Below are 16,063 nucleotides of genomic sequence, written 5' to 3' on the forward strand. Positions count from 1 at the left end.
GGTGTGTGGCCATGAATGCCAAGAGAGTAACGTGTTTCCAAGAAGTCGAACGTGATCGATCGTATCAAGCATTGCTGATCCATCAAGTGGGACGAGGATTGAGCATCGATTCATTCGTGACCTTGGAAAAGCAGTTTTGGGGAGTGGTGGTGGCGAAGTGTGGTGATGGTCGAGTGTGATGACAGAGCTCGAGGAGGACAGAGTGAAGAGTCAAATCTTTTAAGAAGTTTTGCTGTAAAGGAGAACAGAAAAATGGGGAATAGCTGAAGGGGTAAGTAAAGTCCAGAGAAGACATTTTTATAAGGCGATTAAGATAAAACTGTGTTTATACGTGCTGGAAATGGCCCCGCCACTAGGTAAGGCAAATGGATCGTGACCCAGAAGGGAACATTCCTGGAGTGATGCATGAATAGGCAAAGGCGGTTTTATTACAAATGTAATCAAACCATAAACTCTAAACCACTGAGATTTACTCAAATTCAACACTCTTTTGCTTTTCTGCTTCTTTCATACCTCGTCGGTTATCAGGGCCAAATCTGTGTAAGAGCAGCGTGTCCTTGGGAAGGACTGTGCAGAGGCACGTCCCCTGTGAGTCTGATGTGGACAGCGATGCAGACCCTCTGTGTATGGGGGGTTCGCAGGATGAATGCTGCCAGTGCCATTTTGCGGGACTCTGGACAGGAGGGGCTGGTGGGGGGCATCCTTGAAGTTGAAGACCTAGGGAACGTTTGGTTCCATTTGTCACGGCAGCGTGCACAGTCCTTCATGCACGGTCCTCTGGCCCCTGACAGGCATGCATGTGGTGACTGGTGGGGAGAGACCACAGTTTGCCTCCTCCACGGAAGGCGGGGCTGCTTCTCTGTGGTCATCTGCTGTTTAGTACCCTCAATGTGTATCCGTTTTGCAATTTTTGTGTCAGATTATCTATTCATTTACTTTACCTAAGTATTACATTGTTAACAATTGTTCAATCCTCTCGTTATCACACTTAGAAACCAAAACCCTGCCAGGTGGCTTTTAGCTTAAGAAAATTGAAGAAAAAGTGGGAGCCTTTAAGCACTAATAATTACAAGGTTTAATTTTTTTCCTTTTTTCTTTCCCAAATTTTTTTTTTCAGTATTATCTGCAGTATATGACACAAAGGTTGATTCCCAGAGGACAGAAAGGTGATATACTCCGATTGTGACAAGTGCCCCAGGACGGCGGCAGAGGCTTCATGAAAGACAAAGGATATTAGGTTCTGAAAATCATTCACCACTGGCTCTTGTCTGCTGTTATTCCGATTACTCGGTCTCCTCATGAAGCTAATTTCTAATCGAGTAGCTTCTAAATTCGAACCATGGTACATTTTGTGCATTTGCAGAACTGGGGTGCCGCTGGGGACAACACCCCAGTTCCCACCCTCAGACTGTTTGTGGAGGTGAGGACACAGCACGCGCTGGAATCCGCGCTTGCTGCGTGCTCGCCGTGCACACATGCTGCCACGACCCACTGAGAGGTCAGCCTCCTCGTCCCGACCACGTCTTGCTGAGGGAGGCTTCACGCCATCTTCATCCCCTTTTCTGCAGGGCCCAGCGGTGTCGGCTGCATAGAGGCACCCAAGAGGTGTTTGTCAAATGAACGCATACGTTAAGTGAATAATAAACCAGGAAACCCGGCTATTCATTTCTGCTTGAAAGTAGCTTGCAGTTTAGAAGACAGGGGCAATACATCTAGTTTTCAGTTTCACTGCAAATGAACTCCACCCACCCCCAACACTTTCATCAGAATTAACTTTTTTATTTGCTTAGTGTTTGGGGGCCTCTTTGTTTTTCTATGACTCTCATTTTGAGTCAGGTGGCAAAGAGGTAAGATCTGGTTTAGGGTATCCATCTGTACCACAAGAAGCTTTCAGCAGAGACTATAATGTTTCTCTCCTCTCCACCAGGCTCCACTTGATGTGGATGTGGACCGCTGTCCTTCACTTCAAAGACTTGGTGAGCACCTGCCCTTCTGCCTGGGAGGTCCCCCCAAAAAACTCCTGGGCAGGGAGGCTGAGAGGATTCCTATAAGAAGCTGTTGTTGGAATCAGAAATTTTGGTTTAATGAGAAGTTTGAGTAGATGGTTTTGATTCCACCTACCTCTTTGTATGACATTAGGTAAAATTCTCAACTTCTTGGATCTCAGTTACTTCTTTTGCACAAACGTGGGTAAAGCTGATCTTGATGGACGTTGTGAGTGTTTAGTGAGGTGATATATAAATACAGCATGGGTACAGGCCCTTAGTTAGTGCTCAATGTTGACACCGCTATCATCACCACCACCGTCATCACCACCACCACCATCATCATCAACACCATCACCATCATCATCAACACCACCACCATCACCATCACCACCACCATCATCATCACCACCATCACCCGCACTACCACCACCACCACCATCACCACCACCATCACCACCATCACCACCACCCATCACCACCATCACCACCATCATCACCATCACCCACATCACCACCATCACCACCATCATCACCATCACCCACATCACCACCACCACCACCATCAGCATCACCACCACCACCATCACCACCATTATCATCACCACCATCACACACATCACCACCACCACCACCATCACCACCACCCATCACCACCATCATCACCATCACCCACATCACCACCATCACCACCACCATCACCACCACCATCACCATCACCCACATCACCACCACCACCACCACCATCAGCACCACCACCACCAGGACCATCACCATCATCATCAACACCATCACCATCACCACCACCACCACCACCACCATCATCATGAACACCATCATCACTGTCCTCCCACCATCAGTTCATATATGATCTACTTTGTGAAGCCTTCCTGGACTCCACACATCCCTGTATCATGGTACACACCCAGAACTCATCACATTACACTGTCTGTTCATTTTCATGTCGGCTCTCTACAAGGTTGAGCCACTTGATGGCAGTAACCTTGCCTTATTAATCATTAGATCTCTGGTGTCTAGCATCTAACATTGGACCTGTGCTTTGAAAACATACAGGGATAAAATCAACTTTTGCTGAGGCATAAAGTTGGCATTCACCATGTATATCAAAAAGTAACATGAAAATGATAGACCCAAGTCTGGGAGACTGAATGTAAGTATAATGATAGTAAATATGGAGATTCGGTAGGATTATATTGTTTATAAGCTCTACAAGCAATCTAGTAAGTTGGGACTGTTTTAAACATCAATATACAGGGGTGTCTGGGTGGCTCAGTCAGTTAAGCATCTGCCTTCAGCTCAGTTCATGATCTCAGGGTCCTGGGATCAAGCCCTGCATTGGGCTCCCTGCTCAGTGGGGAGTCTGCTTCTCCCTCTCCCTCTTCTCCTCCCCCAACTTGTGCTTTCACTCACTCTCTCTCTCAAATAAAGAAATAAAATCTTGAAAAAATCAATATACAAAGTAAATTTATGTTCATTTATAGCACTAGGAGTATTATTTTACTATGTGAAGCATTTGCAAATATGTTAGCTGTGTTTTTGTTTTGTTGACATATTGTTGGATATGTCTTCATTTTTTTTGAGATGGCTTTTTGATCAAGTACACAATCCCTGATCAAAATATTGTCTGTCTGAGAGACTGCAAGTGCTTTAAACTTATTTTGTTTTATTATAAGGTTTTAAAGCACTAATTTTTTTGAGAAGAACGGGGTTTGCCTGATTTCCATTATGTTCAGAGTTATCATTCAGCAGTGGTCAGCTCTGCAAAACTTAGGGATAAGGAGATAAATATGAGAGATGCCATTCTGGATCTCTGTCTCCCGTGACCCTCCCTCCCCACTCACAACAACCTCTTCATTGCCTTCTGAGCCCTGAGAAGCTAAAAGCTGCTACTGGAAGTTGGAGGCAAGGGTTGGGGTGGGAGGGGGCACAGTCTCTCAGCTACTGTCTCAGTAATTGCTATTGTTTTTGTGGGAATTACAAAGGTCCTAAAATTTGGAAATATCGATGTGGTTAGAAGGTTCGACACTCTTTTTCCTGCATTCATTACAGAAACCCAGACTTCTGGGATGCCTGGGCTCCAGTTTGCTTGGATGGTTAAACAGAGGGCCTCTTGGGCTTTGGAGGCCCAAGGACAAGTGACTTGGGAGGCCAGAGCTAGTAGAAAGAACATGGGCGTTGGGGCTGAGTAGACCTGCAGACTTCACCTCAGTTCTGCCGCTACTAGTGTATTCATTTTTCTAACCCCTCATTCCTGGTTTTGTATCTGGATAATTATAATAGCTACTTGAAGAAGAAATAGAATAATATCCATTAAGCATTTAGCATAGTTCCTGGCCCACTGTCCAATTTCAATATAAAAGGAAGAGGCTGGGTAGGGGGAGAAAGAACAATGGATGGGGAATCTATAGATTAAAAGAGACTTAGAGGACACACTAACCAACTGCACCATATGGAGCTTATTTGGGTCCTCAGTTGAACTACTGCAAACCATATTGGAAAGTGTACATGCCGAGTGGACGCTTCATGATATTAAGGAATTATTTTTTAGATGTAATAATGATATTGCTGTGTTAAAAAAATGAGTTCCTAGCTTTTAGAAATAGATACTGAAATATTTATGAATAATATAAAAAAGTCGCTTGTAAACATTTCTTTGATAAGAAAAGGTGTAAGGTATACACTGCTTTTTTAAAAATTCAAGCCTGTATATATAGATACATATAAAATTTGACAAGCAAATAAAATATTACCATACACGTGAACTGGGATAAATTAAATGACAGGCAAGGGGCAGGCGCATCTCCCTGTTTCTATTCTTGTTGGCTTTACTAACTGGGTGGCCAGCAGAGTAACACTGGGCCAGGACGTTTCACTACAGGAATTTTCAATGTTTTCTGTACATCTTCAGTGCTTCTGTTCTGACATCATAAAATAAATGCAATCAACTCTTAGATATTGTAAGTAATGCACATTTAAAATAAAATTACTATTATTCTTCTTTTATTCCTCTAGATTCATTTAAAACCATGCTGAGATTGCAAAGTGTGCTGTCAACAAACACATTCTCAAAACTGCTCGTCTGGGCACATGGAAAGATGCTCAACATCACTCATAACCAGGGAAATGCAAATCAAAACTACAGTGAGACATCACCTCACACCTGTTGGAATGGCTAAAATAAAAAACACAAGAAACAACAAGTGTTGGCGAGGATGTGGAGAGAAAGGAACCCTTGTGCACTGTGGGCGGGAATGCAAATGGTGCGGCCACTGTGGAAAACACTCTGGAGATTCCTCAAAAAGTTTAAAATAGAGCTACCCTACAATCCAGTAGTCATACTCCTCGGTATTTACCCCAAAATACAAAAACACTAAGGGATACATGCACCCCTATGTTTATAGCAGCATTATTTACAATAGCCAAAGTATAGAAGCAGCCCAAGTGTCCACTGATAGATGAATGGACAAAGGAGATGCCACACACACACACACACACACACACGCACGCACGGATATTATTTAGCCGTAAAAAAGAATGAAATCTTGTCATTTGCAAGATGGATGGAGCTAGAGAATATTTATTACGCTAAGTGAAGTAAGTCAGTCAGAGAAAGCCAAATACCATATGATTTCACTCATATGTGCAATTTAAGAAACAGAAATGAGCAAAGGAAAAAAGAGAGAGAGAAACAGACCCTTACCTACAGAGAACAGACTGATGGTCACCAGAGGGGATGTCGGTGGGGGAAGGGGTGAAGCAGGGGATGGGGATGAAGGAGGGCACTTGTTGTGATGAGCACGGGGTAACATATGCAAGTGTAGAATCACTGTATTATACACCTGAAGCTAATAAAACACTGTATGTTAACTATACTGAAATTTAAAAAAGTCGACTTGTCTGTGAAATCATGATCTTACTGATACTGCATAACCAGAGAAGAAAAAATTTGCATTTTGAGTTTGATAGAGGTCTGAATAGTCTCGAATACAAGATTTGGGCTTTATGTGTGAAATGAGACTTATTACTCTCATTGACCAACTATAAGAGCACGTTATATACTTGGGGGGGAATGTCCAGCAGGAGAGGAGAGGGAAAACATGTGAACTCAACTCGCGATGCTGTCTCTCTCAAATATCGTGGATAACGGACATTGGAGCGACCCCTGCCCAGCCTCCTGTCCTCACCGATGACCTCACCTCATACTTCAGTGAGAAAAGGGAGGTTAATGTACTCTCTTCTTTCCATGTCCTGCATTGGTGCTTACAAACTTACCCTCTTCAGCATCTGCTTCACCCCTTTTGCTCCAGCTTCCAAACAAGGTGGTCCCTTTCCATCAATCTTGTTCTACCTTTGTTGTCCACCCGCATTAAAAAGTGTTTTTTAAATTGTGGCAAAATACACATAACATAAAATTTGCCATCTTTAACATTTTAAGCGGTACAGCTCAGTAGTGTTAAGTACATTCACATTATTGCACAATCCGTCTCCAGAACCCTTTTCATCTTGCTAAACTGAAACTCTATTCTCATTAAAGGATAACTCCCCATTTCCTGAAAGAACAGCCAAACTTAACTTTCCTGATCTCTTACCTCTTCTTCACCCACTACAGCCAAGATTCCCTCGTCTACTCTCCCGTTCTCTGCATCTGCTGGCAGACTGTTTGTCCATAACATTTCACTCTGCTCCCCGCTGATAATGCCCTCCTGGCTTCACTCCTGTGGGCTGAGTGTTCCTGCCGGTTTCCATGCTAAATGTTCCTATATGTTCCATTGCTAAACACTGCGTACATGTTACTATTTTCTGGGTTCTGTCTGCCCTTGGCTTTGATCTCATTCTACAGGAATCTCCATCTCCCACAACCTCAGTCACCCACCCCCATGACTTCAAGTTGAAGTTTCCCATGCCTGTATAAATCTCCAACCCAGGCCTCTTGCCTAAGCTTTAGGCTTAGCAAGATTTATTTAATGACTACACTGTGCTGGACACTCTGATGGACTTAAGGTTTCAGAGATGGTCAAGAGAGACCCAGACAAGCCAGGTTGCTGCAAAAGAAAGTCTGCGTCTTATAATGGTATGGTACTTTTTATTTCTAATCATATTCTAAAGCCATTTGTTCTTCTCTTGGTTTCTGGGATTCCACAGTATCTTTTTAAATCCATATTCATAACTGCTCAGCATCCCGAGCTGGTTCTTGGGCACCCTCCTCTCCCCCAGGGACACGGTCTCCCTTCCACCCGGTCTTGGGGCTGTAGCCACACTGTATGGGGGTGACTCTAGCTACAGCTCTGACTTCTCCTTGGAGCTCCAGACATGAACACCCTTTGGCCAACTTGTCACCTCCACTTGGATGCAATAGTTACCTCAGATTTCACATGGTCCAATGGAAACTCCCATTTTCTCCTCTCAGATCTGCTTTTTCAGTAAACACTGTCACCATCCACCCATTGCACATGCTACACATTCAGTGGTGTTCTTTGATTCCACTTTGTCTCTCGTTCCCCATATTTAACCCACCTCCTGTCCTTCCTACCTCCCCACACAAACGTACCCCAATTCCATCTGCTTCTTTTCATCTCCACTGGCAATACCCTAGTCCACCTGAATGTCTCCCACAAGGACTACTATAATCGCTTTCTGACTGTTCTTGGCTTTATTCCTGTCCACCTTCCACAAAGCAGCCAGGGATCACCTAAAAATGTACACCTGGACATATCACTTGCCTCCCTAAAACCAGGCAGTGACTTACATAGGTGGCTTCCTATGGCCTTTAAAATAAAATTCAGGGGTGCCTGGGTGGCTCAGTTGTTAAGCGTCTGCCTTCGGCTCAGGTCATGGCCCGGGGGTCCTGGGATCGAGCCCCTCATCAGGCTCCCTGCTCAGCAGGAAGCCTGCTTCTCTCTCTCCCACTCCCCCTGCTTATGTTCCCTTTCTCGCTGTGTCTCTCTCTGTCAAATAAATAAATAAAATATTTAAAATAAAATTCAAACACATTGTCCCATGTCTGGGTCACACGGCCTTCGAATTCTATTTGGGTTGACCTCGTCAACCTCATCTCCTAGCTCATCTCCTTGCTGCTATTCTCTAGGCACAGCGGCCTACTTTCCATTTCTTGAGCTGGCTAAGCTTTTCTGTCTTAAGGATTTTGTAACCCCTGTATCCTTTGCCTGGAAGGTCCTTCCTCCAATTACAGAGTCACCGTTTCCCTTGTCATTCAGATTGTGCTCGGAGAGGTCTTTCATAGCCATGCAATTTAAAATAGCCATTGGATGCTCTCTCTCACATCAGCCTGTTTTCATATTTGCACAGCGCTTGACAATATCTTCCATTTTTCTTGTTTATCTGTTCACTTCTCTGGTTATTGTCTATATGTCTCTGCTAGAATGCTCTGTGAGAGCAGACACCTTGTCTCTTTGGTTCATTGCTGTATTCTTAGAGCTTAGGACAGTATCTGGCAATTAAAAGATGCTTTAGAAATGTTTGAATAAATGAATAAAATGTCTCTAGGGCCCAAATTTTCTAATTCAATCTCTGAACAACTGCCAGAGTGAACTCTCTAAAATATTTATCTCACCAAGCTATTCCTTCCTTAAAACACTCCAGAGGCTGTACATTACCAAGAGAATACAATCCAAATTGCTTAGCACAGCCCAAAGACCCTCCATGATCCAGTCTCTGTGTGTCTCTCCTATTTCATTTTTCACTGGATCCTCCTAGCGACCTACAAGATGCCTAATGACTAGCATGTCCAAGACGCCATGCTGTTTCATGCCCATGGGTCTTTGATCCATGTCTTCATCGTGTTTGGACCACCCTTTCTCCCCCTTACTCTTCCCACTCCAATCCCCTTATTTACTCAGTTTTTAAGATGCAGCTTAAATCAGAAAGCTGTTCTGATCCCCCGTCATCCCAAACTCCAACCTTATCCCCATGAATTACACTTGCTTCCATGAGAGCTGCTATAACTCATTACCGCTCCTATTTGCTTTCATGTCTCTCTCCTCACTTGAACTATAAACTCCACGAAGGCAGGCACAATGTTATATATATATCATATCATATGGTGTTATCTATCATCTTATTCCCAGATGTGACTGGTGGCTGGCCTTCACACAAATGTTGGCTGAATGACTCACTGAATAGTATAGATCAATGCATTTTGTCATAAAAATGCAAGGAACTTGAGCATGCCTGACATCATCTGCATTGGGGTTGACAGATGCTGTTCATTATACTGTGTTTACTGTGGCTTGGGACCCACTGAATAACTCCGATTAATGTAGATTAATGTTTCCAAAAGCTTAAGAAAAATGTGCCCTGGGAGAACATAGTCAATTTATCACCTAAAACCAATTCTTCGATCTTCACAGGGGAAATGAATGGGCCTGACAAGAATCTGAAATACTTAAGGAAAAGTTGATTAAAGAAGACTTCATGAATGATTAACTATAAAATTTAATATCTGTGGGAGAGAGTCTTACTGACATTTAAAAATGCCAACAAAACAAGCTGCAATGAAGATTTGCTATAGCAAATCAAGCCTCATCAAGGTATTCGTTCCGAATCACAATGATACAAATATAGTATGTGCAACTCTGAAATAAATGCTCATGTTAGCTGTGATTCATTGACTGAAACTTGCAGTTGGAGTGCTTTTGCTTTTACCAGATAATTGCATGTCCTGCATGCTTCATTTCCCTGGGCTCCCAGTTTTTCAGTTCTATTGCTTTCTGGTTCCCAGTTATGTCTGCTTTCGCTGACACCTTTTCAGAAAGTCTATGGTGACCTTCGGATGAACATATCCAATGGCCCCAGCTTACTTGAGTCTTTGGAGTATGTAATTCATCAATTCAATGAATACGTATTTATCATCTGCTCTGTGTTAGCATTAGACACTACTTTGGCGAAAAAAGAAAAGCAAAACCTAAGCCAAACCAGAAACAACAACAACAAAACAACAGACTTGTTTCCTGACTTCAAATATCTCATATTTGGTTGGAAAATAGACATTAAATAAACATTTAATTACATTGTGATGTGTGCTATCAAAGAGGAGCACATGATGTTCTGAGAAACATGGAACCCAGTGTACATTGGGAATCAAGGCAGCCTCTCCGAGGAGGAGACCTTACAGGGGGAGACAGGAGAAGAAAATCCAAAGGGAGAGAGAAAAATGATGATTTAGAAGGTATGTCTGATTGGACAATGCATGAAGATCATGGGTCCTGTTTGGCAGGTCATTCCCCCCAGGCGGCAGATGAAGAGAACCGTCAGATACCACAAAGACACCGAACACTCACAGTGATAAACATGGATCAAAGAGAAAGCATCTGTGGAGCCATATTTTATGGAAGATAAGAGAGGGACTAGCTTGCGATACTGTCTTCATTTTGAGGTGGCTCCGAAAAAAAGAAGAGAGAGAGAACCAAATTATGTGAGCATACAGATAAGGAACGTAAACTTCACCATGTAGATGCTCCAGCAGAGGAAAGAGAAAGAAGTTGGCTCCCCATCAAGGCACCGATTCTGCTACATTCCACCCAGCACATCAGAGAGTATGTGGGAAGTTGGTTTTCTCTCTGACGTAGAACAGATATTCCCATCATCCTTGATGGTCTATAAACTGAGGGTGCATCCAGGCCCTCAGCAATGGGAAAGATGAAATCATTGGCTGAGAAGTGTTTTATGTGTCTAGGACGGCGAACAATAAGCATAAAAGAGAAACCAATAGTTTTCGCAGAAATGAAACTTCCTTTGTGTGGTTAGCACATGTGATTAAAACAAGAACTGCAGAGCATGCTCATCACCCTGTTTGGGCTTTTCTGGATCTGAGGCACTTTCATTCCTTATACAGAAATAGGGAAAAGGACTTTTTCTTTCTCCCTCTTTAAAGATTAAAAAATAATTTCTTAAAGAGAGTAGTTCTCAACCTTGTCTACACATCAAAATTACCTGGGGCACTCCAAAAACTCTAGGTGCCTTGGGACCACTGCAGAGGCTCCTTCTTCAGTGGGGCTGGGTTGGGTTTTTGAATCAGTAGTTTCAAAGTCTTTCCAAGTGATTCTGATGTGTTGCCAAGTTTGAGAACCACTTTAGTTAACTCACCTCTGGTCTTTTTCCTTTTATTTATTTATTTCAGAAAGAGGGAGACAGAGACAGAGACAGAGAGAGAAAGAGAGAGAGAGAACATGGGGGAGATGCAGAGGGAAAGAGAGAGAGAGAATCTCAAGCAGACTTCCCACTAAGCATGGAGCCCATGAGGGGCCCATCCCAGGACCCTGAGATCATAACCTGAGCTGAAATCAAGAGTTGGCTGATCAACCAACTAAACCACCCAGGCACCCCTCTTTTTTCCTTTTAAAGTAATCCCTTTTCAGGCATCTGGGTGGCTCAGTCAGTTGGGTGTCTGCCTTTGGCTCAGGTCATGATCCCAGGGTCCTGGGATCGAGCCCCATGTTGGGCTCCCTGCTCAGGGAGCCTGTTTCCCCCTCTCCCTCTGTGCTCTCCCTGCTTGTGCTCTCTCTCTCTCTCTCTCTGTCAAAAAAATAAATAAAATCTTTAAAAAAATAAAATAAAATAATCTCTTTTCTGAAAATTAAATGAAAAATGAAAAAAATAATTCTGTGATCCTATTTCTTAAAATAAAAGGAGGTGCATCCACTAGAACATCTGTGACCTTCTTGCACTGCCCTTATCCACAAGTGTGTTGTTGGTGGTGGTTGGACTGCAGGCCCCGACAGGCAGCCTGGCTTTGGCTGAAGGACTCAGCGGGGTATCCCAGATATTCTCACTTGCTACCACTTCCACATGACTCCACGTGTCTACAACACAGTCCCGGATCTAAGTCTTCTCTCCGTTTGACAGACCACATGTTCTGACGAGGCTTTCTGAAAATATGACCCCTGGAACCATCTTCGCCTCCCCCACCGGCCATGACGGCTCTGTTTCCTCTAGCAGATGCCAATAAAGACACACAACACTTCCTCTGAAACCCTCGGCGCCAGAAGTGTTTTGGAATTCAGAACATCTCAGACTTTGGAAAGGCATGTTCTACATTCCATATTTTAGGGGCCCTTCCTTGGTGAGGTTGGAGGAACACCCTGTAACCAAGCATTCTCATGTTTGCACAGGAAATACCTGACACCTCCCAGGAGGAGGTGGGCTGAAGAAAGACCATGAGGAGCCTCGCATCTGTGCAGGTCAGGCTTTGCCACTAAATGACACTGCTAGAAACTTTATGAATAAAACCTTTTTGAGTCCTGAGCTCTTTGGATTGGAGGCTGCAGATAAAGGAATGGAAGACTGGGGGGGTGGGGTGGGTAGCAGCATTATTTAAAACTTGGGCACAACTGATCTTGCCCTGACTTGACTATTTTTCTCATTGCTCGTAGCAGAGACATACTCACATGAAGGTACATGGATTTCCACTGTCAGTTGCATTCTGAGTGTTAACACTTTCCATTTGGTCAGAAATGGAAACCCCAGAGAACCCTAGATTTTTGGGGGTAGGTGGGGAGTAAAGCAAAAATAGATGAAACAAGAAGACAGTTAGCTGTTACCATTGAACCCTGGTGACTCAAGTTCAGAACCTAACTAGCTGACTGAAACCTCAGGAGCCACATTTTGCCTGTGGTCATCCTAGTAACTGTCCCTTCTTCGCCACCAGGTACCCTTCCACTCGGGTGGTAAGTCAGATCATTTTCATAGTTGTACTGACCAAATTTCTGCTGTATTGGCCTTCTTCCTGTCTGTCAGGACACGAGGCCAGGGGTTCCTGGGGGAAGGCTGAGCACGTTGTAGAGACTGAACTGTTACACGTCGTGTGTGTGGTCTCTGTTCTCACAAGGTGGCGAGGCCCGAGAGAACTTTGAGTTATGTGCTTTTATTTCCTATTATATATTGGCTACTCTTTGAGAGATTTTTTCCCGTGTATTCCTCAGAACATGTGGTAGCGTTGGTGGGTGGTTAAAAAAAAATCCTATTGTTTTCTTAATAGTTGACAGAATTCCTTTTGGGAATAAATGGTCTTCAAATAAAGAAAGCTCCTTGGAGCACTGGAGTATGGAAAAAATAGGTCTACAGTAGGATTGAGAAGTCTGGGCAGAACAAATGGAGGGTAGAATTACTTTGTGTTCAAAAAATAGTTGGTGGTGGTGGGAGGGAGGGAACAGAAAGGAGAGAGATCATCTGAGCAACACGGGAAATCAGCCAAAAGACTTCATAGAACAGGGTGACTATTACTCAATCCTAATTGCTTCCCGGTCAGCAAGTCAACCCTATCTATTTCTTAATTTCTCTGAACTTTCTGCAAAACCTGCTACGCAAAGTCTTTGTGTGAAAATTTGTTGTTTGTGTGTAATACTAAGGAAGGTACCTCAAGAACCCAGGTGGCAAAAAAGAAAAAGTTGCAAAAGATGCCAAGTGGAGAAGAAAAAGTCAGTGGAATCAAGAGGTGGTCGTGAGAACACAGGCCCCCCAGGGATACACGGAAATCTTGGAGAGGGCACCCTGCTCTCAACACGAAGTCTGTTGGAGACCACAAGCAGTCTTGCCTAGATTTTAAGAGACAGGATGACTTTGGGATGTCATCTAGATTAAGTAGTAAATGCTGGACAAAAGTTACAGAGGACATTAAACAATGATGCATGCTAGACTGACTTCACAGAACACTACAGTCACGTGCATGATGGAGAGAGTCCTAGAAAGGGAATTTGAAGTTCTGAGTTTGAATTCTCTCTCTCTGTTTTTTTTTTTTTTTTTTTTTTTCAACTTCCAGTAGCTTTCCCCCCCTAGAATCTAGATACAATGAACCCTAGCAGGATAGTCTCCAATACGATTTAACTTTCCCACTTTGGGATCTTTTTTGAAAATTTATTTTTAATTTTTTCCCACTTTAGGTTCTTTAGACTACTTCAGTATTTGTAGATGTGAGAATTTATGTTCCAATAAGTGGGAAGCTAAAATTTGAGATTATACCAACCTATGTACTCCATGTTGTTGTAGCTACATACAATTTTATATGGAACATGTGGACTTTAGTACTGTAGAATTTGGCCTTCTTATAACAAGCTTATCTGTAAACAAAGATAATCTTTGCTTCTCTGTCCTAACCTATAAAGTGTTGCCACCACAGACCTTTTCACCATGTCCTTAAAAAACAGATGATTCTTCCTTTCAGACAATGGGGGAAAAAAAACAATTTCCACCCCCCAAAAAAATGTTAATCCAGAATTATCAAATTTTGAAGTTTCAGAAGATGGAACAACAGAAATAGATTATGGACAAGTCTTATTTAAGGCTTCTTCCTAAGTAGTACTATAGGGATTTATAGTGTTGACCAAAAGAAGATACAGTTTTCTCATTAAACTTTGCTTCCATGGGACTCAAAATTCTGTGACAGATTTTTGATGAAGTTGTTTCCATTAAAAAGTACTGATTTTAAAAACTAATAAGTTAAAACTGCCACACACACACACACACACACACCCCAAATGGTCCATAAAACATTTTCCTTACCTTCTGATGGCTTTACAAGGCACTATCATGAACCATTCTTTTATTATTAAACTTAAATGGTCAGTTCTGGGATGTTCTTCCATGACTGATTACCACTGAGGTGGTGGTATCAGGGATAATACCCATTTAGTCTTCTGAACTTCAGACTTGGTGACCTTGCCAGCTCCAGCTGCCTTCTTGTCCACTGCTTTGATGACACCCACAGCAACCATCTGTGTTATGTCACGAATAGCAAAATGATGCAGAGGATAGTCAGAGAAGCTCTCAACATGCATGGGCTTGCCAGGAACCATATCAACAATGGCAGCAACACCAGATTTCAAGAACTTGGGGCCATCTTCCAGCTTCTTCCCAGAATGACAATTAATCTTCTCTTTCAGCTCAACAAACCTGCAAGCAACAGGAGAGATCATGGGACAATCCAGCAAGGTGCATAGCCAGCACTGATTTGGCCTGGACGGTTGGAGATGATCACCTGAGCTGTGAAGCCAGCTCCTTCCAATGGTGGGTCTTTTTGCTTTCACCAGCTGCAGTGCCATGACAAATTTTGGACAGACATGTTCTTTTTTTTTTTTTTTTTTGGACAGACATGTTCTTGACATTAAGGCCCACATTGTCTCCAGGAAGAGCTTCATTCAAAGAGCATTTCAACAGAGTTTACTTTAGTTGTAATGTTGATTAGAACAGAGGAGGCCATCAGGCGTGGTTTGAGAACACCAGACTCTACAGGGACAGTACCAATACCATGAATTTGTAGATGTCCTGGAGGGGCAGATAGATGCAAGGGTTTGTCAGGTGGACAAGTTTGTGGCAGGATGCAATCTACAACTTCAAGAAGTATGGCTTCACCGGCATTGCCATCTTTATGGGTGGCTTTCCAGCCCTTGAACCAAAGCATGTCTGCACTTGGCTCCGGCATGTGGTGGCCATTCCATACAGAAATGGACACAAATGCTGCTGTGTCAGGGTTGTAGCCAATTTCTTAATGCAGGTGCTGACTTCCTTCATGATTTCCTTGTCCCTCTTCTGGCTGGAGGGTGGCTCTGTGGGATCTACTTTGTTACCACCACCAACGAGTCGTTTCACACCCACTGTGTAAGCCAGAAGGGCCCGCTCCCAGGTCTGCCCATTCTTGGAGATGTCTGTTTCAGCAACACCAGCAGCAACAATCAAGAAGCACAGTCGGTGGGAGATGTGCCTGTAATCATGTTTTGGTAAAGTCTATGTCCCAGTGCATCAGTGATGGTTGCGTACTACTTGCTGGTCTGGAATTTCTACAGGGATATATCAATGGTGATAACCATGTTCATGTTCAGCTTTCAGTGTATCCAAGACCCAGGCATACTGAAAGGAGCCCTTTCCCACCTCAGCAGCTTCCGGCTCAAATTTTTCTGTGGTTCTGTTGTCAATCCCAGCACATTTGTAGATCAGGTGGTGGTAGACTTGCCCTAATCCATGTGTCCAGGGACAATGATATTAATATGAATCCTCTCCTTTCCCATTTTGGCTTAGATTTAAGGGTGGTTTTCATGTTATCTGTGTCC

General features: G+C 43.3%; 1 pseudogene; it reads right to left on the reverse strand.

Annotated features, from left to right (window-relative positions):
* Positions 1-14,608: 14,608 nt before the first annotated feature.
* Positions 14,609-15,742, reverse strand: LOC144379391 (putative elongation factor 1-alpha-like 3 pseudogene; annotated as a pseudogene).
* Between the last annotated feature and the right edge of the window lie 321 nt (positions 15,743-16,063).

The sequence above is a fragment of the Halichoerus grypus genome, chromosome 11, assembly GCF_964656455.1.
Source record: "Halichoerus grypus chromosome 11, mHalGry1.hap1.1, whole genome shotgun sequence".
Taxonomy (NCBI): domain Eukaryota; kingdom Metazoa; phylum Chordata; class Mammalia; order Carnivora; family Phocidae; genus Halichoerus; species Halichoerus grypus.